Source organism: Mustela lutreola, chromosome 6 (genome assembly GCF_030435805.1).
Source record: "Mustela lutreola isolate mMusLut2 chromosome 6, mMusLut2.pri, whole genome shotgun sequence".
Lineage (NCBI taxonomy): Eukaryota > Metazoa > Chordata > Mammalia > Carnivora > Mustelidae > Mustela > Mustela lutreola.
The window spans coordinates 88435939-88460938 of NC_081295.1; the positions used below are offsets into that span (position 1 = coordinate 88435939).

At 44.6% G+C, this 25000-nt stretch overlaps 1 long non-coding RNA gene across 1 annotated transcript in view; it reads right to left on the minus strand.

The window, feature by feature from the left end:
- Positions 1-24595, minus strand: part of LOC131833186 (uncharacterized) — a 36602-nt gene extending 12007 nt beyond the window's left edge. Inside the window, exons 1-2 of the long non-coding RNA XR_009354352.1 lie at positions 24527-24595; positions 3703-3807 (exon numbers count right to left, since the gene is read on the minus strand). This is a non-coding gene — a long non-coding RNA (uncharacterized LOC131833186). The remainder of the gene's footprint in view (positions 1-3702; positions 3808-24526) is intronic.
- Between the last annotated feature and the right edge of the window lie 405 nt (positions 24596-25000).

A 25000-nucleotide genomic window follows, 5' to 3' on the forward strand; every position in this document is an offset into this window, starting at 1 on the left:
TCATCTTCTCCTTTGATTTGGAAGCCTAGAGCAGGGGTCACAAGCTATGGCCTGTGAGCCCCAAAGACAAATCGAGCCGGCCAACTGTGTTATAAATAAAATTGCATTGGCACACAGCCACAAGCATTTATTTATTGTCAGTCTTCCGAACAACACTGGCAGTAGAACTGAGTAGATGCAGCAGGGAACACATGGCCTATGAACCATAAAGCATCAACTGTCCGGCCCTTTGCAGATTCAGGTTGCCAGATCCCAGCCCAGAGCGGGCACTGCCTGCCCGCCAACGCAGCTCTGTTGTTTGCTGTGTGACCCCCAGCTAGGTTGCTTTTCTAAATCTATTTCCTCATCTGTAAAATGGGCTTATTTGAGGAATGTGGGGGACTTGCGCACATAGGCACAAAACACTTGACCCAAGGCAAGTGCTTGAAAGGGGGTAGCTGCTATCATTGCTAACAGGGTGATGAACATCTTGATGGATTCCTATAATACTGCACAGTGCAGGGCGGGGACTTTTATCCCCACCTCATGCACAGGAAAACCCAGGCACAGGGAGAGGAAATGGTTTGCACAAAGTTTTGTGAAGAGCAAGAGGCAGAGGGGTGCCTGGGTGGCTCACATCTGTCTGTGGCTCAGTTTGTGATCCCAGGGTCCTGGGATTGAGCTCCCCATCGGGATCCCTGCTTCTCCCTCTCCCCCAGCCCCTCCACCCGGCCCATGCTCTGTCTCTCATGCTCTCTCTCTGTATCTCAAGTAAATAAATAAAATGTTTTAGAAAAGAGAGAGAGAGGGTAGGAGGCAGAGCCCAGATCTTTCAAGTGGACGTCCCGCTCTCCATGGCCGCCCTTCCCCAGCCCCTCCAATCTGTAGCGCTAGTCCTCCTTTGTGTCTGCTGGCGTGTGGAGCAGCCCGTCTGTGTTTGTGCGTTTTCAGTGTCTGTAACTATACACAGCCACGCAGAGCTTGCTGGCATAGACATTTGTCAAAGATGACACGCCATTCACCCATGCCATGGGAGACAGTGACAGATGCGCTCTCCAGCACCGCTGTCCAAGCAGCCGAGGATGGATGGGGCCCAGGCTCCTGCTTGGTCCAGCTGCACAAGGAGCCACAGACCAGGCCAAAGACAGATTGCAGCCTGGTCCGTGGGCATGGTGGCTCAGAGCACAGAGTGCCGAGGAAACCACGAAACTAGTCTCTGGTTGGTCCCACCTTCCCGCACCCACCCCAAAAGCCCTTCCTGGGCTCCCTGCTCCTCCCCACTGAGCCAAGTCTGCCCAAACTTGATGTTCGCTTATGACTTTGTGTGGTCACATACAAGGAGGTGTGTACTCTGGGGATTCAATTTCTTCTCATGATAATTATAATAGCCAACGCATAGATTCGCTGCACTGTCCTAAATCTGAGCACTAATCCTTAGCTATACCCTAGTGGAGGTGTAGGAAACTCAGTCCAGAGAGGTTAGGGGAGTTTTCCAAGGTCACACAGCAAGTGACAGAGACAGGATTTGAATCCAGACGGTCTAGATCCATTGTCCTCAGGACTGCTATTTGGGGGTCTCAAGTAGAGGGGATACCATGATAAGTCAAAAACAGACAACAAGAAGAAAAAACTAAAAATCCAGATTTCTGGTCAGGAAGAGGTTGCCCTGTCTGTTTCTCTATGGGCAAAAGGAACTGCTACCACTGGAACACCATCAGCAAGTTCCAGGGCTGGCCTCCTTCTGCTCTTCCAGGAACCCTGGCTCTGGCTCCTCGGCCTTCAAACACTCTCTGCCTCCACCCAATAATCCCAACCCAGATCCCACCCCCACCCAGATACCCTCTCATAACTCATTAATCTGTCACCTCTGTGTCCCTGAGGCAAGCTCGCAGTCCTCTGAGATTGTGTAGGGATGTTTATGGCCAGTGACAGCAAAGGGAGCAGCCTACATAAAACAAAAAGAAGAGAGATGGAACCAAGCTCTAAAAAAGTTTCCAAAGTCTTGCTCAAAAGATCCCTGGGGGAATTCACACACTCCCAACGAGCTGCTCCCTCCCTCCTGGGTGGGGGGAGAGAGGAGTCAGAAAGTCTGGGGTCTTATTCAGCCAATGACTCTCTGTGGGCTCCTGCAGAAGCACCATCCTTCCTCTGAGCCTGAATTTCCTCAGCTGTAAAATGAGGACCATGACAGCACTTAACCCCTAAAATTACTGTGAAGATTACAATGCCAAAAAAACACTTAGAATGATGCCTGATACATAGGGAGTGCTTGGTAGCACCAATTATTGTTCCTCTCTGGGCTTCAGTTTACTCAGTGGGGAAATGAGGGGCCTGGGTTCCATGCTTTTGTAAGTAAGGTATGGGCTCCTGGCTCGAACACTGTGTGACTTAGTGATGTTCCCGTGATGCATCCTTGTCTCCTTTCCCTCCCCTTCTTCTTGGTACCTGCGAGCTCCAGCCAGTAGCTGTACTCACACACATGGGGAGGCGAGGCTGGAAACAGGAGGCGTTACCACTCTTTTTCACAACAGTGAATTATTCCAGAAGCAACTTTCCCATCAAATGGATCTACTTCAGCTAGTCCACACGGCTGGGAGATCTGAGCTCTGGTGGCCGAGTCCCTGCCAACCACAGCCTGCAGTTTTGGCCCTCAGACCTGTCCCAAAGCTGCAGTAGGAAAGAGTCCACACCATCCTACCTGCATAGACCCAGCCACATTGGCCCAGTGTTTGCAGGAATAAGTAATTACAGCTTCCCTGGGATTCAGGCAGAGGACACCCACGCTGGGAGAGAATTTCTCTTGCTGTTCAAGCTCCGTAAACACTTGAAAAGTCATTTTATTTTTCAGTCTGTGGGCAGGATGCCACCAACCCAGGAAGCATCATTAAATAGAACTTGAGGGATTTTTTTTTCAGCTTTTGGGGGGGATAGGGTGGGACTCGGGGGTTGGCATTTTTTCCCTACTGATGCTTTTTGGATAAACACATAAATCAACATCATCTATATTCATTAGACAACGTGCCTTGTTCAATACAAAATTACCCCTGTTTTGCATGATTTTCCCCCCTTGTGATTAATATAAATGACTTAAGTTAATTATGTTTCTCTTCATGGAAAAATGTATTTGTCAAAGTGCTGAAACATCAATAAAAAATAAACGCTGTCGTTGGAAGAAGGGCAGGATTGCAAACGAGCAGTCATCAGGGCACAGGGAAGGGAACAGACTCCCCCCTCTGGGGTGGCATTCTGATGGAGTAGGCTCACTTTATATTTACTAACAGCGACAAAAGCATTTTTCTTAGTTAAGCACTTGCGCGTCCTGATGAGGTAGATTGATGTCATCATTATTAACAATAATGACACCGTAGGCAGAGAGAATACGGTCATCTCCAGGATCCCAAAGAATGCTGCATGGATTAAGCCTCACCCATCCTTACCAGGGACAACTAAAGCTGGGCATTTTACCAGCCCATCCCCCAAAACTGGACCTTGAGAGACAGACAGATGATTGGAATCAGAGTGAGAGGGAAAGAAAGGAAGAATAGCAAAGCGAGATAATGTTGTAGAGCCCCAGAGTGAGAAGGAAGCTTAGAGTTAGACATACCACCCACATCACAGGGTCAGTGATAAGACTGATGCCCAGAGAGAGGAAGGGACTTGCCCAAGGGCACACAGCATATTACTGAAAAACTCCTGCCTCCCGGACCCTCGCCACTTCCCTACCTTCAGCTGCCCCTTGCCACCAGGAATCGAGGGCTTCCTTCTCTCTTGAGCAAGTGTGCGATGGTGTAGGCAAGGTGTGAGCGGGCGTGGAAGCTCCCTCGACTGCTGGAAAGTCAGAGCCACAGAGAAATCTGGGTTACTGACTTTTTCTACTGTTTCTAAAATGCCTCTACCCCACCCTGCCCTTCTAGGTTTGAGCTTCCTGAAAGCAGACCCGGAGACAAATTGTTGATGCTGGTGGTTTACTCCAGGACAACCAGGTGAGGTGGAGGGGAAGTGAAACAGGGGAGGGAGGGAAGCTAATATGGGGGCGGGGGATTACTGCTCCGAGTACCTGTGCTCCCTCCCACCAGGAGGGACTGTAGAAAACATGCCTCCACGTTGTCCTAGTGCTGAGTAGGGAAGCAAAAGTATTTACTCACTCCCAGAGCCTTTCACGTCCAGCACCTCTGGGTCACCCTGCACCCAAGCTGAGCAAGCTCCCATGATACCAGAAAAACCCAGAGAACCACAGACCTGAGTTCACAGTTCACAGGTGGGAAGCACCAGTATGCATGGCCACATCACAGATGCAGGTAAACCGGGAAGAAGGTCTAGATGCAAGAAGGGTAACCACAGTGTCAGCTACAGCATCCCTACCCTCCAAGCCATTCTCCCTCCAGGCAGACACAATCACCCTGACTGATAATCATTGAAGGAGCAGGAGGCTGGCTAAGGACAAAGCAAAGGCTGGCGCCTTGCACCCCCCCATTCACCCGCTCCCCTCCATATGTGTAGCATTCCTCAGGCACCCCTGACTGCCATAAAACGATAAATAGTTAACTTGCAGAGATCACAGTCCTGCAAGGTAGGAGTCTCCCCTGGTTTGCAAATATCCTTGAGATTTACAACAAAGAAGTTACCTTATCAATAGCCCTAATGTCACCCTCCCCTCCATGAAAAACCGAAGGAGGCGGAGGTAGAAGGAAAAGTAAATAAAGTTAAATTTCTTCTAAACCTAAATCTCATTAACAGGGATGCTTGATAGCAGGAATGTAACATTCCACCAGGAGACTCCCAATTGTGTTCAAACTATCAATCAATAAGCTCAGCCCCACCCGAAACTTGTTTGTACCTGTCTATAAAAACCCTGCACCAACCCAGCTCTGGACCTCTCGGTGTTATTGGCAACGAGCGGCGCAGAGGTCCAGGTTCGAACCTGCAATAAACGACCCTTGCTGATTGGCTTTGACTCACGTCTCTGGTGGTCTTTTAAGGTGGGGGTAATATTCAATTGGCATTTCATCATCAGAAACAATTCATCGTATTTTTGCCATAGCCACCTTTTGTTTTAATCTCCTTAGGTATCTTTTCTGTCTCCACACATATACTGTAAATTGGTCAGGGACAGAATTAAGGCCGAGGTCATTCAGTCATCTGACAAATAGTTCCTGAACACCCACTGTGGGCTGGGGCCTCTTTAAGGTGCTAAGAAGACAGCACCAAAGATGGAGAAAATTGTCCTCAGGGATGCTGCAATTCAGAGATGGAGATAGATGATAAGTAATGACTACAATTCCAAGTGATCAGCGAGTAGCCCAAAGGAAAACAAAACAGGTAAATGGGATTACTCCCACAGGAGGTAGGGGAACTACTGGGGACTTTTGAACAAAAACCTGAATGAAATAAAGGAATAAGACTTGTAAGAATCTGGTAGAAGAATACTCCATCATGGAGGAACAGGAATAAGCTTGTCTTATATAGTCTGGGTGGCTCAGTTGTTGGGCATCTAACTTTGGCTCGGGTCATGGCCCCAGGGTTCTGGGATCAAGCTCCCTGCTTTGGGAGCTCCCTGCTCCGCGGGAAGCCTGCTTCTCTATCTCCCACTCCCCATGCTTGTGTTCCCTCTCTCAATGTCTCTCTCTCTCTCTCTCTGTCAAATAAATAAGTAAATAAGTCTTTTAAAAAAGAATAAAAAGAAGACTTCTATCGTACTCAGTAGAGTGAAGGACAAAGTGGGAGGAGATAAGGCAAGGGAGAATCAGATTGTGTAGGATCTGAACTTTACACAATGCCTGATATAAAAACAGTAGTCAACGCAAGCTGTCTTGATGGATGGGATTGGTGGATGGAGGGACAGAGGGATGGGGGGGGTTGGAAGGATGGAGGGAGGGAGGGAAGAAACGAGGGAGAGCAGGAGGGGTGGACAAGGGAATGGTGGATGAATGGATCGATGGGTGAGTGGATGGATGGGTAAGTAGATGGATGAATGGGTGGGTAGATGTACAGATAATAATGATACACCAGTGGATAAAGAAAGAAGAAAATAGAGCAATCACTACAAAGAATGTAATACCAACAGTGCATTTAAAGACAGACTTTGCAGAAAAAGGAAATTCTGGATCAAAAATATTTGATGAGTAAGCCATTAGGCCAGCAAGGCTCTATGAGGACAAATATCCATCTCTGGGCCTCAGCCCATGAGAATCCTAGAAGTTGAGTGTTTATATCTTTTTTTAATATTTCCTGCAGTTGCCTGGCCTTCCTCCATGGTGAGTATCCAGTGGCACTAAATGGTATTACAGGAGTATTAATTAAATGTTGGTGGCCAGAAGCTAATAAATTATCATTTCCATTATATATTACCATGTTTACTCATCAGGGTTCCAATCCCAGTCTTTTTTTTTTTTAAGATTTTATTTATTTATTTGACAGAGATCACAAGTAGGCAGAGAGGCAGGCAGAGGGACAGAGAGGAGGAAGCAGGCTCCCTGATGAGCAGAGAGCCCGATGTGGGGCTCGATCCCAGGACCCTGGGATCATGACCTGAGGCTTTAACCAACTGAGCCTCCCAGGCATCCTCCAATCCCAGTATTTTAAGTTAAAACCTGTTACCCCAGTCCATTAGGAAGGCATATGGAAGAGGAGATGTGCATGTGGGTGTGAGTACAATTCAATCCAACAGTTCTTTATTGAGCACATACTACATATTTGGCAAGTTGGCAAGAGGAGAAAGTGGTGGTGAAAGGTATGCAGGCACTTATGCCATGAAACAAAGCTCATAATCACATAAACACCTGAGGAGCAATAGCACATTAACAGTCACTCACCAACTAACCAGAATATTTCCTTAGTACCTTTCCCACCAGATTTTATTTGGGAAAACCAGACCAATCACAAGAAAATCTCTGGCACATTATTTAATCAAAATAGACAGGGTATGCCGTGGCCTGGATCCCAGTTCAGCTAGATACCTTTGGGCAAGCTTCCTAAACCTTCCGTACCTCACTATCAATCTCCTTGTCATGAGTGTTCAAAGGGGACCAACAAGATCTACTCACAAGCACAAGTAATTATAACACAAAACACTATGTGTATGCTGAAGCGAGGTGGAACAAATCAAATACTACCAAAATTTAGATAAAAGTGGGCTATCTTCATGGGATGACTGGGTGGGAGGCATTTGACCTGGACCCCAAAGACTGGGTAATCTTTTAAGAGCAGGAGAAAGAGGGAATGAAAGCGCTTTGAGGAGAAATTCTCTTCCATTCCCACCTCCTTGGGATGCTACCCTACCAGCATGTGATTGTAGCAGCCACATTGAGGCCATGAGGCATCCCAAACACAAGCAGAGTGTCTGAGCAAGAGGACGGAATAAACCACAATCCTGGATGAACTAGATGGAAATAACACAAATGATGGCCTTCTTTCAGCCTCTTGTTAAATTAAAGCTCCTTGTTTATTCCACTCTTAGTTATTTGTAGCTGAAAGCATCTCATTTCTTACCTACCACTGTGGCACTTAACCCAACATAGTACTCTCTTCTAGGTATATGTGATTGACATGTACCCTTCTCTGTTCTTTCTTTCCTAGGCTGTAGCCCTTTCATCACTGTATCTCAGACCCTCTCACTTGAGCCTTTTCCTTCCAGCTTTCCTAGAACTTCTCCTTCCCCCCATATCAGTGCTTAAATTATGAGTGATGAATAAAGGAATGAAAGAAAGACCACAAGAAATCTTGCCTAATGCCAATAAAAGCCATGGCTCCTCAGGAATTGTTTTGCAAATACATTTTGTCATTAAGTCAGGTAACTCCAGCAGTGACCTAAAAACAAACATCTGAACCAGGCATAAGAGACTTCCAAAAATTAACATACTTAGCACGAGGGGGAAAAATGTATTTAACCAAAACAGTACCTGCAGGAGATATTAGCATTCTCAAATTGAGGGCGCTTTGCGCTTTCATGGCATTAACACACAGTTCAAACTATTTAGACATCAGAAGTTTCAAAGTGAGGTTTTAAAAACTTGTTTGTTTTATGTAGATAAGATGCTCATAAACACATGTACACATACACACTCACACATGCACATGTACATGCACCTATACACACAAGGGCACTAGGCTTTCACACTGCCCTCTGCCTCTGGTGCTGACTCCTTGGCCACCATCAATTCTTGCCAGTGCTGGAGAGCCTGTTGGGGGTTGTTGCTGGGGCAACAGAGAAATCTTGGGTGCATTCTGCAGTGATAGCCTCACCCAGTCTCTCCTCCTGATGAACCCCAGTTAGCAGGATAAATCCTTCTCCATCCTTCCTCAACTAACTGGTTTCCACCTGTCTCTTCACTCTCTGGGTTTACATTCCTGACAACCTGCCTCCAGCCACTTTCCAAATGTGGAAACTCGCTCCCCCATTCAACCGCACTCCAAGCTCCCCAAAGCGGGAGGAACCAGGTCTCATGTATCTTTGGTCTCAACCTCTTTCTTGGAGCTCTTTACTCATTTTACATGGGTTGAATCCCACCCGTGTGATGACAGACCCCACATCTCCACCTTCATCACCGCCCCTCTGCTGAGCTCTGCTATCACAGAGCCAGCTGGCTGTCTGGCTCACCATGCACACCTTTCAAGATATCTCAAGCCTAAAGAGGCTGAAACGAGGCTCTTAATCCTCTGATTCCTGCCACATCCTTCAGATCTTAGCTTAGGCATCATTTCCCCAGAATTGTGTATGTATTATAAATACTGTCTTTTATATGCCTCAAGGAGAGGGCAGGCCTTGTTTTGTCTGTGGATATTCCATTAATGATTGCCTTTCTTGCTGGATTTTAAGTCCCACTGGACCTATGTCAGCGCCATTTGGTCACCACTGTCTCCCGGGTGCCTGGTGTCATGCCTAGTACATAGGAGGCCCTCAATTAAATATTTGCTAAGGGAAGGCGAGGATTGCCCCACCCTTCCCTTTGTGCACCATCTCTCTCCATACTGTTAGCACATGACAGACGGCACTACGGGCTAGTGGGGCGGGGGGGGCAAAAGCTTGATTATGTTCTTCATGTCAAGTTCTGACTTAAGCTCTTTTCCCACACTACCTCATATAATTCTTGCTACAATCCTGAGAGGTAGGTTTTTCTGCTGTTCTCATTTTGTAGAGAGAAAGGTTACTTGTCCGAGGACACACACACACACATCTTATAAGAGGCAGAACTCTAGCCAGCCCCTCCTCTACAAGGAACACCAGTGTGATAATCAGGAGGGTCCCTGGACTGATGTCAGGAGACCTGGGTTTGAGTCTCAGCTTTGGACCTTCAACGAGCCTCAGCCCCCTCAACCTTGTCATTCTGCTTCCAGAAGCAGGTGGGAAACACTGCCTGCAAAACTCTTTATGCTGCGTAAAGACCAACTTGACAAATGGGGAGATTTCGCATTGCCAATGCCTGCTTTCACAAACAAAGGAGTTTTTTGGCCAAAGGTATACACTGAGTCTATAATACTGAGCCATTGCCTCCTCCCTCTCAACTGACCTATGCCTTCAAGACCCTGACTAATAACAGTGCTTGGTCCCCAAGACCTTGAAAGGAGTTAACAGGAAGCATCAGACCAATGAACCAGACCCAGAATGTTCTGTATCCTCGTTTCTGAGCTACCCGATAATCCCGAGAAACCAGGAACTACCATAGATAATAATTCTGCAACTCTCTTAAGTTGCACTTACCAGTTTGCAAAGCACTCTCATTCATTCTTCATTTATTCAACAAATATATGTGACGCTCTATTATAAACCTGCACTTCAGCCTACACTGTGGTTGTGGTGTTATATCAGGTAGTCAAGATCCCTGCCCTCAGGAAGCTTTGAGGCTCACCAAGGAAACATGTTTGGAACCAACATTTCTATAGTGCCTTACCATGAACCAGTTGCTTTATATAGAATAACTCATTTACTCATCACAGTAATTCTATAAGTACTCGTATTATCCTCATTTCACAGATGAAGAAACCTACTCCACAGAGGTTAAGTATCTTGTTCAAGGTTAGTGGTTCAACATGTTGCTAGCGATAGCATTTTGCATCCACAGATTGGGAAGCTGAGATCCTCACCTGTGGAGGTTCCCAAGACCAAGACTCCAGGACTGGAACCTCCCACTACAGGGCCCTGAGCCCTTCTTTTCCATTCTACAAATCAGAGCTACCTCTTCATAGGAGAAGAAACCAACACACTGGCTGCTCTGTCCTGAGAAGACCAGGGCTGTGCTAGCAAGATTTATAGGTCCAAGGCAACTTGCCTCTCCTGCTGGAAAGTTTCCTTATCAAAGCAATGGAAATCAATGCAGTAAATACAGTTATAATGAACTGATCTGCTTGCAACATCTGCCTCTTCCTAAGGAAAAGGAATCGTGAGAGACACATATTGTTTCCAGTTCTATCACACACACACACACCCCCACCCCGGAGCCTGGTCCTCCCATGGGAATCCTCCTTGTTCCTGTCAACAGTATTTGAGATGATTGGGGGTTTTACTGGAGGCTCTTTGTCACTGTGACTATGAGGATTCGGTGCAGCTAAGATTTAAGAGCTAGAAGGAGTTTAACTTCATCCAAGCATCAGCCATGGCTGCCCTGCCTTCTAAAGGACTGCTCACAGACCTCCAGGCCAGAAGGGACCTAGAGAATATCAGATGATCATCTCATTTCACACATGAGGAAACAGGCGCCGAGAGGCAAGGACCGCACAGCATAGGATCAGCACATCTCTCCAGCATCAACCCTCCCTGTTCTTGGATACACAAGAATCTCTTCCACAGAAAGGTGTTGACTCCTAGGAGGCAGTGCTGCCCTCCCCTTTGCATTGGCATCAGACTGCCTGAAATGAAATACCTGACCTTGTGTATGACCTTAAGAAAGTTGACTGACCTCTCAGAGACTCAGTTTTCTCATGTATAAAATGAGGATGATAACAAACTATCTGCTCCATTGAGTGATAGAAAGCTTTAGTAATAAGTGTGCCTGGGTGGCTCATTGGTTAAGCATCTGCTTTGGGCTCAGGTCATAATCTCAGGGTCCTGAGATGGAGCCCTACATTGGGCTCCTTGCTCAGCAGGGAACCTGCTTCTCCCTCTCCCACTCCCCCAGCTTGTGTTCCCTTTCTCATTGTGTCTCTCTTTGTCAAATAAATAAAAGTAAAATCTTAAGAAAAAAAAAAAAGAAAAGAAAAACTTTAGTAATAAAAAGTGATTAAAATTATACAAAGAGTAAGTGTTCGATAAATGTTAGTCATGGGCATTACCTAAAAAGTAGTGGCCTGGGGTTAAGAACTGGTACCAGGGGAGCTGAGCTTCCCTGGCTTATAATTTTGAGGCAGGACATGAACTCTTGCTACCCTGAGAACCAGCCTGTGTAAGACAGGAATGGCCTCTCCTTTTTCACAGCTGGCAAGGTTGTTCACTGGAGAAATGATGAGATTAAAAGTTCCTGAAGGCAGGAGACGGCCCTAGACATCTTTGTGTTGTCTGACAGAGTGCTCAGCACAAATGGTGACCTTGCTCCTGAGTCTTCCCACCAGACCCAACCACTAACATCCTGTGCCTGCCAGCTTACAGAAACCAACCTCCATGCCAGGTGGGGTTCTAAGGAATTGCTCTGAGTCTCATTAGTTCTTGCTCAGCTTTCAGTCTTGACTCTTTTCTACCTCTTTGACCCCTGTCTCTGGACTTCCCAGATTTGGTGTTCTTTCCAAGTTCTCTTGCCTGCCATCTCACTTTTCCGCATATATTTCCAGACTTTTCAATCCAAATGTTTATATCATTGATGTAAGGAGGGAGAACTGATGGCTCCAGTTCTCAACCCAGTGGAATCTCTCCTATCCTGCCCCCTCCACCCCACCCTGCCCTCACCCCCCCACACACACATGCCTCCCAACCCCTTCAACTACTGCCAAATCAGAAGGTAGACATTGGTAGTTGTCATTTCCATCCATTCCCCCCCTTTGCCCTCTTTGCTTAATTTCTAAGAGTTGGGATTCACTTTCCCTACCTTACTGTGGTTAGAATTGACTGTGTGGCTCAGTCTTGGTCACACAGGGTAGAAGCCTGACCCCCTGGAAGATTTTCTTTCTTAATAGAACAGAGGAATCTGTGAAAATAAAAACCTCCCTTCCTTCTTGCCTTGGGTACAGTTATAGGAGACTCTGATGCTTGTACATACAGCCACCAACTTGCATGAGGAAAAGAACAAGAGAACTGTAGATATACTGAGCACAGTACTATCAACACTGAGCTGCTAAATGAACTAATCCTAGAGCCACCAGCCTCTGGATTTTTTTATTATAAGAAACAATTAAGTTTCCATATTTCTCAAGTCACCTTGAGTCGTTCTGTTGCAGAGCTTGCAAACAAAGGCATTCCAAAGCTTTATTAAGTAAACATCAGTCTGCCTGCTGCAAACTTCATCAAAGTGTGGCGGATTGAACTTTGTAGAGAGATCGAAGAACAAATTCTCTAACTTCATATAGTAGGAGTCTGCATAAATTTCCAGAATCCCCGAATGTGGGAGTAAATTTAAATGTCACCCATGTCTGACATATAGACCAATGGAATAAAATTATGAGTTCCCTCATATATATAGTCGATCAATTTTCAACAAAGGTTCTGAGATAATTCAATGGAGAAATAATAATCTTTCACTAAATGATGCTGGGCAACTGTTTATCCACATGCAAAGTATGAATTTGGATTCCTACTCGCACCAAAATTCACTCAAATTCACTCTTACATGGCACCAAAAGCAACAAAAAATATATAAACTGGATACCATCAGAAATTTTTTGTACCTCGAGGGACACCATCAAGAAAATGAAAAGATACTGAAATTTAAAAAAAAAAAAAATGAAAAGATAGCCCATGGAAGGGGAGAAAAATTTTGCAAATCATCTATCTGATGAGATTTACATCCAAGATATATATCAAGAACCCTAATAATGCAATTATAAAAAGACAAAGAACCCAATTAAAAATTCGGCAAAGAATCTGAGCAGACATTTCTTAAAAAAATAAAAATACATAAATAACAAATAAGATGATGAAAACATACCCAATATCATTAGTCATCAGGGAAATACAAATCAAAACCACAATGAGATACCACTTTACACCCACTAGGGTAACTATAGTCAAAAGGACTGACAAATAAGTCTTGGAGAAGATGTGGAGAAAATAGAACCCTCAGGAAATGCTGATGAAAATGTTAAATGACACAGCAACTTTAGGATAACAGTCTGGTAGCTTTTGAAAAGGTTAAGCACAGGATTACCTACTCAGAAGGAATGAAAATACACTCCTGAACAAAAACTTGTAATGAATGTTCATGCTAACATTACCCTCAAAAGCTGAAAGGTGGAAACAGCCCAAATGACCATCAACTGATGAACTGATAGATAAAATGTGATCTGTCCATACTACAGAATATGATTCGGCACTAATAAATAATAAGGAAGTACTCACCCACGCTACAACATGGCATGGATAAACCTTGGAAACATTATGCCAGGTGAAAGAAGCTAGTCACAAGCACATACTGTATGGTTCCATTTATATGAAATGTCCAGAACAGACCAATCTATAGAAACAGAAAGCAGATTACTGTTGTTAGGGCTAGAGAAGGGGATGGTTTGGGAAGGGAGGGTGACTTCTTTTTAGAGTGATGGAAATGTTATAAAATTGATTATGGTGGGGCACCTGGGTGGCTCAGTGGATTAAGCCCCTGCCTTCGGCTCAGGTCATGATTTCAGGGTTCTGGGATCGAGCCCCGCATCGGGCTCTCTTCTCAGCAGGGAGCCTGCTTCCTCCTCTCTCTCTGCCCACTTGTGATCTCTCTCTGTCAAATAGATAAATTTTAAAAAATCTAAAAACAAATTGATTATGGTGATGGTTGCACAACTCCATGAATATATTTTGAAACCACTGAATTATACAGTTTAAATAATGAGTTTTTATGATATGATGATATGTCAATTATACCTCAATAAATCTGCTTTAAAAAAAAAAATCATCCACATCCAAAATGCAGTCCCATGCAAGCTCTTCCCTAAGGGGACTCCCAAGAGCTAGAGCCAGTCAGGAACTGAGAGAGCAAGAGTGATTTTCAACTATCAAATCTAACAAGTGAGGAGAGAATAACTTGATTCAAAATGGGAAATCTCCAAGAACATCAAGATGAGTAAGCAGGATCCGGAGACAGGGTTGGAGGGATTCCTTAAGGCAAAAATGGCACATGGGCACCTGGGTGGCTCAGTTGGTTAAGGCTCAGGTCATGATCCTGGAGTCCCAGGATCAAGTCCCACATTGGGCTCCCTGCTCGGCAGGATGTCTGCTTCTCCCTCTGATCCTCCCCCTTCTCATTCTCTTTCTCTCTCACAAGTAAATAAATAAAGTCTTAAAAAAAAAATAAAAGACAAAGATGACACAGACATGAACCTTCCTGCTCCAGGCCCCATGGAAGACATTATTGCTAAATCACAGTGTTCTGCTCTGCAGAACCCAGTACAGCAGCATAATATTACTCGACCAGCCCTACAGGCAACCACGACCAGCCCATAGGAACTGGCACATGGGATGAAATCTGTTTGCCATTTGTGACCTAGAACAAAGGTACCAAGACATTTTGTATAATGTCTCAAACTACATTAATGGGCAGAGAGGAAACCTCTGGGCCAATGGAATGATCTATTCCAGTCCCTGAAATGGTACTAGAGTCCCTCTTAGACCAGGATGTCCCTACCTGGACATCTCATCACTGCTTGTAGCTCATCCCGTCCTTGAGCAACTGAGTTCTCCCTTTCCATCCTCATCCTAATCTGATTTAATCCCTTGGAACCACATGAATTTACTCATTCCACAAGTATCTATAGCATACTTGCACCTACTTTTACCTTTACATGATATGTGCCAGGTACAAGGCCCTAAGAGGGCTGTTTGGAGAAGGGGACCTATACATCATATGCATTCTATATGAGTTGATTCAGTTTATTATTTTTTCCTCTAATAGTAGGCTGAAATCCCCTTTTCAGCATGGATTCTATGGTGGGGGAAGACAACATGAATGGTGTCTGCGGGAGCATCAAGAATTAGGGAGCCATTTAACTCACATAAAACCTTAAATATCAATAACAAAGTGAAAATACGATAGACTCTCTAACAGGAAACAGATAACAAATGGGAAAAGTTCTGTCTCGTAAGCTATTTACAAAGACATGTAAAACAAAACAATGGAACTTTGTTTTTCATCCATAAAACTAATAATTGGTTTAAAATATAATAATGCTGGCAAAGGTGTGGTAAGATAGGCTTCTTGTTGGATAAAAGCTAGTACATCTATGGAATATGGTTGAGCGATAGGCTCTTTCATGCAGCCCTTCCTTCCTTACTCTTAGAACACAGATGTTCAGACAGGTGTTTGTGGTATAAAATATGTTCATCACAAGTGTTTTCGTACAAGCCCCAAATGGAAACAACTCCAAGGTCCTGCAAGAGGGGAATGGTTACATGGATTATTATAATATCCACATGCTAGAATCGATTTTCAAATAGTCAAATGGCAAGGGGAAATGTGCACAATAGAATGTTACACTTAAAAGTCAGGCTCAAACATCAAGATGCGGTTAACTTTTAATCATGTTAAGTCTTCACCAATCTATAGACATGGGACTGGAAAGAAACACCACAAAGTACTGACAGGAGCATTTCCTGGACAGTGGAGTAGATAACAATGTATATCTGCTTCTTTATTTTTTTGTGGACTTTCCAAATTTCCTCAAATGATCATGTTGTCTTTCTTCTTTTTTTAAAGGAAAAAAATGTGATATTAGGAAGGAAGGAAAGAAGAGAGGGAGGGAAGAAGGGAGGAAGGAAAGTAAGTCAAGGATCTTAATCACTAGGGCCCCTTTTATTACTGTCAGAGTCTTCAGAGGCCTCATTGGTAAAACAAGGACAATTGTACCTAAACTGTTTCACAGAATTACTGTGAAGATACAATAAGAAAATGTATGCGAGGTGCTTTGTAAATTGTAAAGCACTTTACAAATGTTAGCTGCTGTTAACATTGTAACACAAAATTAACTCCAACAACCAGAGAGAAAAGAAATCCATAGTAAGATACACCTCAGGCTTTCAGTAGGAACTAGGAAAATACAAGAATGAGCTGCTAAGTACAGAAAGAAGGAAAAAGGTCACAGGAATCCTGAAGAATGTTCACTAGCATCTCTCAGGAAGTCCAGGAAAAATGTTTAAGAAGCAAAAACAAACAAACGAAAGCCTTACAAGGCAACCAAATGTCACAGCACTGCTGTTCGGCCACATAAGAGGTTCTGCCCTTGTTTTACCAAAAAAAAAAAAAAAAAAACCCTGAGAAATATTCATTCAAATCAGGGGAATGAGGAAACTCACTCATTGTGACAGGCAGATGAAACTCAGAATTAACTAAGGTTAAAATGTATTGGAAAACTATCTTTGTAAAAATAAGCACCCCAAGGGAGAAAACTGATGAGCGGGAAAATGTTCTTAATTATCATGAGGACAGGACTGAAATTAGAAATGATAAGGACCCAGCAAAAGGACTTGAATGCTCTACCTTATGAGGGAAGAGGCTTGTGGGCTGCCATGGCTGGCCATTCCCTCAGGTTTGAAACTCTCCTGTTCTGGTTTCTCAGACCCTCACATATTCTACTTGCCTGCAACTACTTCTCCAACTTCCCCTCCCCTTCCTGACCTTCCACCATCCTTGTTTCTCCCTGCTCTTTCCTAACCCCTCTTTCTTGCTGTTCCCAGTGAACACCTACAAGTTTTCCTTCTCACCAGGATCCTTTTCTCAACTCCCACACTGTCTTCCCCTAGAAACCCTGCTGCCACTCCACACGAAGCTTGCCCAAAGCCAAATTCATCTTCTTAAAAACGAACCAAACAAAACCTGGTTCAATGGTTCCTTGTCTGCTATTCCCAATAACAGTTCCCACTAGAAACACTGGCTTCCTGTTGTGCTTCTTCTTCTCTTCCCAAACCAAAATCATCATGTCCCGAATGCCACTGACACATCCTTTCATATTTTTCTGATATCAGGGATGTGCCCTGCCCCTGCCCAGTCCAAATCTTTATAAATTACTGCAGCAGCCTCCTGACTGGTCTGCTCACCACTGGATCTCCTCCCCACAACCTCTTCTAAATGCCACTGTCATGGAGAGCTTCCTAACATGTCTTTTACTGACTTGGATTCTCCCAACCAAGGCTTTCAATGACTACTTTATGCTTACTGAATGAAGAACAAGACTGGATAATAGCTTGACCAAGTTTAGTTGTAGGGTTGGGTCAAGGATGGTGGCCTGGATTAGATTTCAATCATGAAGCCTGGGGTCATCAGTTGTCAAGAGCTCAATAAGTGTGGAAGGATTGTTAATGTCCAAAAAAGGTCAAGTGTAGAGAGGGAACATAACTGCCAACATCTGAGCACAAAGGACAACATCTCAAAGTAGATAAAAGCAATGGAACCATTCCAGAGATGTAAAGGAGTACAAAGATAAGAAGTAGAAGGTGGGCTTCAGAAAGAAGGACCAGGTGGACAGTAACTGGAGTGGGGGCCAAAGAGGCTCTTCAGCATGAGCAGATCAAAAATGTGCTTGCTCAGAGCCCATGCAGAGGATGTTGGGAAACATGATGCATCTGAAGAGAACTTTGCTGGGAACTTTCTCCATACACAGTGCTTACCCTTCTCCATGCATGTAAGGCAAGCTACAGCTTCTGAAAAACTCAAGAGTGCAGCTTCGGGAAAACTAACCAAAATCAGTCCTTTGGGTACATTTCTACTCTACATGATCCCACACTCCATGCTCACTGCCCTTCAAAACAGTTGTGTCCCCGTCTCTAGTCCTTTCCATTATTTCTCTGACCTAGAATGTCCTCAACCCAACAACGTCTAAATCTCATCCAGCCTTCCTGCTGCAACTTAAGTTCCATGGCTATCTCAGTTCATGAGCAACTGTCTTCCTTCTGAACTCCACATAAAGTAAGAAGCTAGGGGAATAACTGATTTGCTGGGTCTGAATCTGTGCTACTCCTCTGGCATTGAAACTGCCTTAGGCTGTCAGTGACATTGGCATGTTTATGGCTTCCCTTCCAAGGAGAATACTATTCATTAGCTAAACAAACACCCATTCCCAAACTTGCCTACCTCCACCAAAGAGTCTGAAAAGCCTAAACACTCATGTTCCTAGCCTAACCTGTTTTACTGCTTGGGTGGCCATATGACATGTGTTGTAGCCAATGATAGATGAGCTCAAGTCTCGTATGTTTGGTTGGGAGAAGTGGCAGGGGTAGGGTGGGAGGTGCTTCTTCCCAATGACAGAAACAGAAACAGGTGGTGTCCTACTCTTCCTTTTTGTTCCAGCCTCAAGCAGGGGCATAATGCTTGGGGCCACAGCAGCTATTTTGTGGCCATGAGGCAAAGAGCACAAAGATGAGAAACCAATAACTAAAAATGGACCTATGGGGCCTGGTCCCTAAGGACATTGTTGAAGAACTAAACCAACATCAGGATTCACCTGCCCTCAGACTACTTATTATTAAAAATAAATAAATAAAACTCATTTGTTTAATCCACCTCTAGCTAATTTTTCTGTAATTTGCCGCTGAGAGATTTTTTAACTCTATCATCTTCCTTCCCAGACTATAGGCTATTTGTTGCCAGGGACCATATTTTTTACATCTTTGATTCTTCTAGGATCTACTATAGGCCCAAACTAGACAGCCAACTTCAAGCAGATGGGAAAGGTCAGGAGAGAATTTTCTACCCCTCAAAGTATCTTTTGAAGCATGCAAGACATGGGTTGTAGAGACAGTCTAGACCTAATTGAAAAATTAGGTGTAAATAAATCCTGCTGACTATATGGCATCCATCCAAGAGCTCTGAAGGGTGAAATTGCAGAAATGTTGGCCAAAATGTAGGACCTATTATAAAAGCCTACAGAGGAGCCAAAGAACCAAAGAGCAATGGGCCTGACTTTTATTCCAAATATGTTGATAGAATCTGTATGTGAGATCATAGGATACCTGAAGAACATGAACTTGGTGGAAAGCTGGCATGGGTCTTCCAAAAGGAGATTCAGAAAAAAACTAATCTGAAAATTCTTTCTTAAAGGGGAGCAAATAGAGAAGCATAATGGAAGGAGAGGAAGAAGATCAGTAAACAGCACATCTTCAGAATTTCAAAAACTCTGTGGTGTGGTTTTAAAGCACGGGCTCATAAACATTCATCTGCTCTGGGATTGGTAAGGCTATGTCTTCAAATCCAGAAATAGAGAAATAAGATTAAATAAGCATATGGGGTTTTTTAAGATATTATTTATTTATTTATCAGATAGAGAGAGAGAGCAAGCACAGGAAAGCAGAGTGGCAGGCAGAGACAGAGGGAGAAGGAGGCTCCCTGCCAAGCAAGGAGCCCAATGCAGAACTCCATCCCAGGATGCTGGGATCATGACCCGCCAAAGGCAGCCGCCCAACCAACTGAGCCACCCAGGCGTCCCTAATAGAGACTTCTTTTTTTTTTTTAATTTTTTCAATTTATTTATTTTCAGAAAAACAGTATTCATTACTTTTTCACCACACCCATCTTCTAATGGCAGGGTCCCCCAGGAATCATAATAAGATGGATAGACAGTGAACATTCTGGGGAGTATCTGGAGGAGGAAGTGTTCACAACAGCAACTCTTCATCTACGTGTGACCCCAACACAAAGCCCAAAAAACAGAGTAAGTTTGTCAGATAAAACACAGAACTGCTAGTTATACTTTAATTTTTTTAAAGATTTTATATATTTATTTGACAGAGATCACAAGCAGGCAGAGAGGCAGGCAGAGAGAGAGAGGGTGGGAAGCAGGCTCCCTGCTGAGCAGAGAGCCCGATGCGGGGCTCAATCCCAGAACCTGAGATCATGACCTGAGCCAAAGGCAGAGGCTTAACCCACTGAGCCACCCAGGCGCCCCTAGTTATACTTTAACTTGAGAGAGACAACAAAAAATTATGTAGCACAAGTATTTCCCAAACATAAGTATGCCCCTGGGACATAATTACACTACAAAATCATTCGCTGGTTCTCTAAAACACAGTAGTAACTGGGCATTCCAGTTTTGGAATTTTGTGATTTTTCTTTGCTTGCTTTTTCAGTTTTGTGTTTGTATTTTGCTAAATCAGATAAGCTTAGACAAGGAAAAATGGCGGGAGTGGGGGGTGGGGGGCGGTGGCTAGAAGAGATAGATGAAGAGATCTAGAGTCTGTAGAATTGTGGCGGAGAGGGATGTTGGCCAAGGCAGCAGAGGAGGAGCAATCTCAGCCACATCTAGGAGACAGTGGACCCTGGTTCCTCAGGACCTTGGAAGGGACAGGGGAAAGAGACAACAAAGGTTCAAAGACACAAGCAGCATAGCCTAGTGGTTAAAATTACTCACTCCAGGGACACCTGGGTGCCTCAGTCCATTAAGCGTCGACTCTTGATTTTGGTTCAGGACATGATCTCAGGGTCGTGAGATCAAGCCCTTCATCCAGCTCCATGCTGAGTGTGGAGCCTGCTTGAATTCTCTCTCTCCTCCTCCCCCTGCCCCTCCCCACCCCTGTTCTTTCTCCCTCTCTCTCTCTTTCTCTCTCTCTCTCCCCCCAAAACAAAATAAAAACAAAAACAAAAACAAAAAACTACACACCCTGGAAGCAGACTGTCCAGGTTTATGTTCAAACCCTTGCTCTGGCGTTTACCAGCTGGGTCTTGGGGAGCTCTTGCTTAACCACTCTGTGCCTCACTTTCCTCATTGGAAAACTAGCATTATTAGAGCACCCAAATCAGAGGTTTCTGAGGGTTAAATGGATCAACACATGTAAAGTGCCTAGAACAGTGCCTGGTACATAAGTATGTCAATTACCATTGCACGTACAGGTGAGCCAGAACAGGTCTGCACCTTGGCATCAACCTCTATCTAGTGGCTTCTGAGGCTTCCCAGCTTCCCAGCTTCCAAGGCTGCTGGAATGACTACGTTTTCCACTTCCCAACCAGTCAGTGCTTTGTTGGATAGCCACACAGCACAACTGAAGGCTGAATGACTGGGGGTTGCAGGAATGCAGAGTAGGGCCACCATCCTCCCTAAGGGTCACACTTCCTAATCCTCAGCACCCTAGATCCCCTCCCTCTGCCTCTGCCAGGAGTAATAGAAGTCTTCCTTCCCAACATCTGCAATACCTCTGCATCTGCAAAGCCAGCAGCCCATAGCTTGGGATTAGGTCAAGCAGGGCTCAAGATCCAGCAGCCTCTGTGAAGCACTCTGCTGGGGCTGCATGGTCAGTCCTGGCTTACCTGTCCTCCCCTGGTATGGAGCATGCTTTGTCCTCTTTTTTTTTTTAGCTCTGGGGTTCCTGGCTTGCTGCTGACACCTTTGTGCCCTCTAGATACCACCTGGCCTCCAAATCTTCCTGGCATAACCATGGACAAAGTCCTTGACCTTCTGCTTCCCTCTCTCTGTCCTTGGCTCCCTAGTTCTCTCTCTCCAGCCCACTGGACTCACCTAGAGCCCACTCAGTCCTCCCTTAAGTGGGGAAACTAAAAAAAGAAGCAATTAGTTACTGCCTTGGGGTCAAAAGGGAACTTAGTACAACTACCAAATACACCTGACCTCTCTTTCTCTGCCTCCCAAGATCTTTTCTTCCATTCTCCAGACATGAATACAGGTGTGATGGCCTGTAGCTCTCACATGTAAAGTTTAAAGATAAACACAATAAGGGTGCCTGGGTGGCTCAGTGGTTTAAGCTTCTGTCTTCGGTCACGATCTCAGGATCCTGGGATCAAGGTCATGATCTCAGGGTCCTGGGATCAAGGCTCTGAGATCAATCTCTCTGCTCAGTGGGGAACCTGGTTCCCCCTCTCTCTCTGCCAGCCTCTCTGCCTACTTGTGATCTATTTCTCTCTGTCAAATAAATACATAAAATCTTTAAAAAAAAAAAAAAAAAAGATAAACATGATTTACAAATTCTGTCTAGGTCGCCACCAGGTAAGTAGGGGCTGAGGCCTGAGGTGAGTCCACAGGCAGCAGAGTGAGCAGCGAAGTAGATGATTCCAGAAGGAGCATCTAGGAGAAAAGTCCAATTTTAAAAGCAGGAAAATGAGAAAATTAGAACCCTTATGTGCTGCTGGTGAAAATGTAAAATGGTGTGGCTGCTGTGGAAAACCATTTGGTGATTCCTTAATAAGTTAAATATAAAATTACATTATGGCTCAGCAATTCCACACCCAGGTACACACCCAAAGGAATTAAAAACAAGCTTTCAAAAAAGCACTTGTACATGAATGATTATAACAGCATTATTCATAATAGCCAAAACATAGAAACCACCCAAATGTCATCAACTGATGAATGGATACACGAAATGTTGTCTATCCACACAGTGGGGTATTATGCCATCATAGGCAGACAAAGCTCTTGTGCACGCTACAACATGGGTGGACCTTGAAAACATGACGCTAAATGAAAGAAGTCAGACATAAAAGGCTACATATTACATAACTCCATGTATATCCATTTAAACGTCCAGAATAGGCAAATCTATAGAGATAGATTTGCCAGTAGCTGGGGGGATGGGGAGATTGTGGGTAATAATAAAGAGGTATGAGGTTTCCTCTTAGGGTAAGGCAAAGGTTCTAAAATTGATTGTCTTGTTAATGCATGATTTTAGTGTAGGAGAATATGAGAGATTGTATACTTTAAAAGGTAAATTTTGTGTTGCATGAACTGTATCTCATGGTTTTTTTTTTTTTAATTAGCAGATGATCCAAAATAGATTTCAATTCTATGAGACTAAGTTAAGAGAAAGAGTCAAAAGCTCATTTACCAGGGAAGAAATGAATTCTACAGCGCTCCAATTGTGGTGGACTGGAAAATCCAAAAGGTGGGTTACAGACGGTCCTCTGTCTCCATTATTGGCTTGTTTTCCTCTCTCTATTTCTCCTTTAATAAAATCAGATTATAATTGTTGGCCTCCGCCCCTAGTGCGCCATGGGATCTCAGAGAACTGAGACCATTCCCTGTTGTTCTCCTCTACCGCCTGGCACCTGGTTGGTGCTCAATAAAGAAATGTTGAATTAATAGAAATCTTATAAATCCTGGTCTCTTTTATCTAAAGATCTGACAGTCTCACAAGAAGCTGCTAACACTAATTGCCCTGGGGAGAGGAACCAGGTGGTTAAAGAGGGAGCAGGAGAAACTTTCTGTATATTCTTCAGTACCTTTTGACTTTAATGCACGCCAACTCTTCACCTGTTCCAAAAAGAAATTAATTTAACTTTTTAAATTGCTTAGAAGTGTGACACCTATTAGCAAAGACACCAAATCCATGCATCTGATGAAAGAGAAAAGAGTAGAATATGACAATGGTCTTCAGAGAGCAGACTTCAATAGCAATCCCTTAGTGGGACACTCAGGGCAACAGGTTGCAAAGCCCCTGGGAAGGAATAGCGGTGACATTTATGGATCCCTTCCCATACCTCTAAGGAGACAATCTTATCTCTTTCTTTATTCTTGGTTAGGACACCAGGTCTCCTGGGCACTTCCAACCTCAGCAATCAGACCACTGTCAGTATAGGAGTCATTGATTCATCAGGATTGTGCTACATTCACATCTTCACCAACACACCTACCTTTCCATTTGCAGGCCACCAGGACTGCAGGAGCCATAAACCAAGAAGGAACCTCTGAACGTCTCATCAAATGACTGGTACAGAATGTGGGGAACAGCCCCAAACACCCAATGAGAGGCACTCTGAAAGTCTGCAACAGACACAAACCTCATTCCCCATGCCCTCTGAGCCTCTCCTTGTAGGTGTCACTCCTCTCCCAAACGCCCTCCCACATAAGGCTCCTAGATCCATATAGTGTACCTCTTGGCGCTAGGCAGTGACCCATGTGGCAGTGAAAAGACAGACAGCATTGAGACTCAAATGTCCCCAAGGGACATCACCCCTCACGGTGAGCCAGCATCAGGTAAGTGCATACTTTGAAATGACCTGTTGATGTCCCTGCCTCCTCCTCCCCATTCTTCCTACATGTGCCCTGGAGGCAGGTCTCTGTCTCCCAACCATCTATACAAACCCTCAGCACAAATGTGTCACGTGGCAGGCACCCAGGATTTGTCACTTAACTGACACTGAGTGAGTGAGTACCCACCAGTGCCAGGGGCTGCTCTGATTTATTTCATCCTGGTATCAGCCTTACGAGGCAAGTGTTATTATTCCCATTTTGCAAATGAGTCACCAAGACCTTAAAATAACTTGCCCAAGAGCCCACAGCTACTAAATGACAGAACCAGCACTCAAACCCCACAGGCTCCAAAATCCGTTAGCTTAACCAAGAATGCTATGTCATGATTCATACCAGAGACATGACACCGAGGAAGAGAAAGAGAGGAGGTGGGTGCAGCAGAAGAAAAAAAGATGAAGAGAAAGAAGAGAAAGTGGGGATCAAGAGCAGGAAAGACGGAGGGAGCACAGGAGCTCACCAGGTCCCAGGAACGTGTCCTCCACTTTGAGAGGCAGCAGCTATATCTGGTTGGTGCCTCAGAGGTCAGGGACCCGCCCAGGCTGTGCAAACTCTCAAGAGACTGATGAATAAGCCAGAATATTAGCTCATTAGTACCAGGGAGAACTGTAACTTCTGAGAAAACCAGAACCTCATGTCCATTGGTGGGAGGCCTGCTCACGTGGGAAATGAATGACTCTCATCCGAAGACTGCGTAGTAAGCAAGGACTCTGCCAGAGATGAGCAGGCTGATACTTAATGGCTCGTGTCGGTGAGTTATGATTGCCTGATGCTCCGGCTCCTCTCGGGCCTGCCTGTCAAGCAGAGCGGATGTTCCTGTCAGCCAGATGGGCCCCTTTGCCCTGGACAGCACAGGGGGAAAAAAAAAAAAAACCCACCTGACAAATCACGGATCCTCCAAGTTCCTTTCCTCTCAGTGATACACGGACCACCC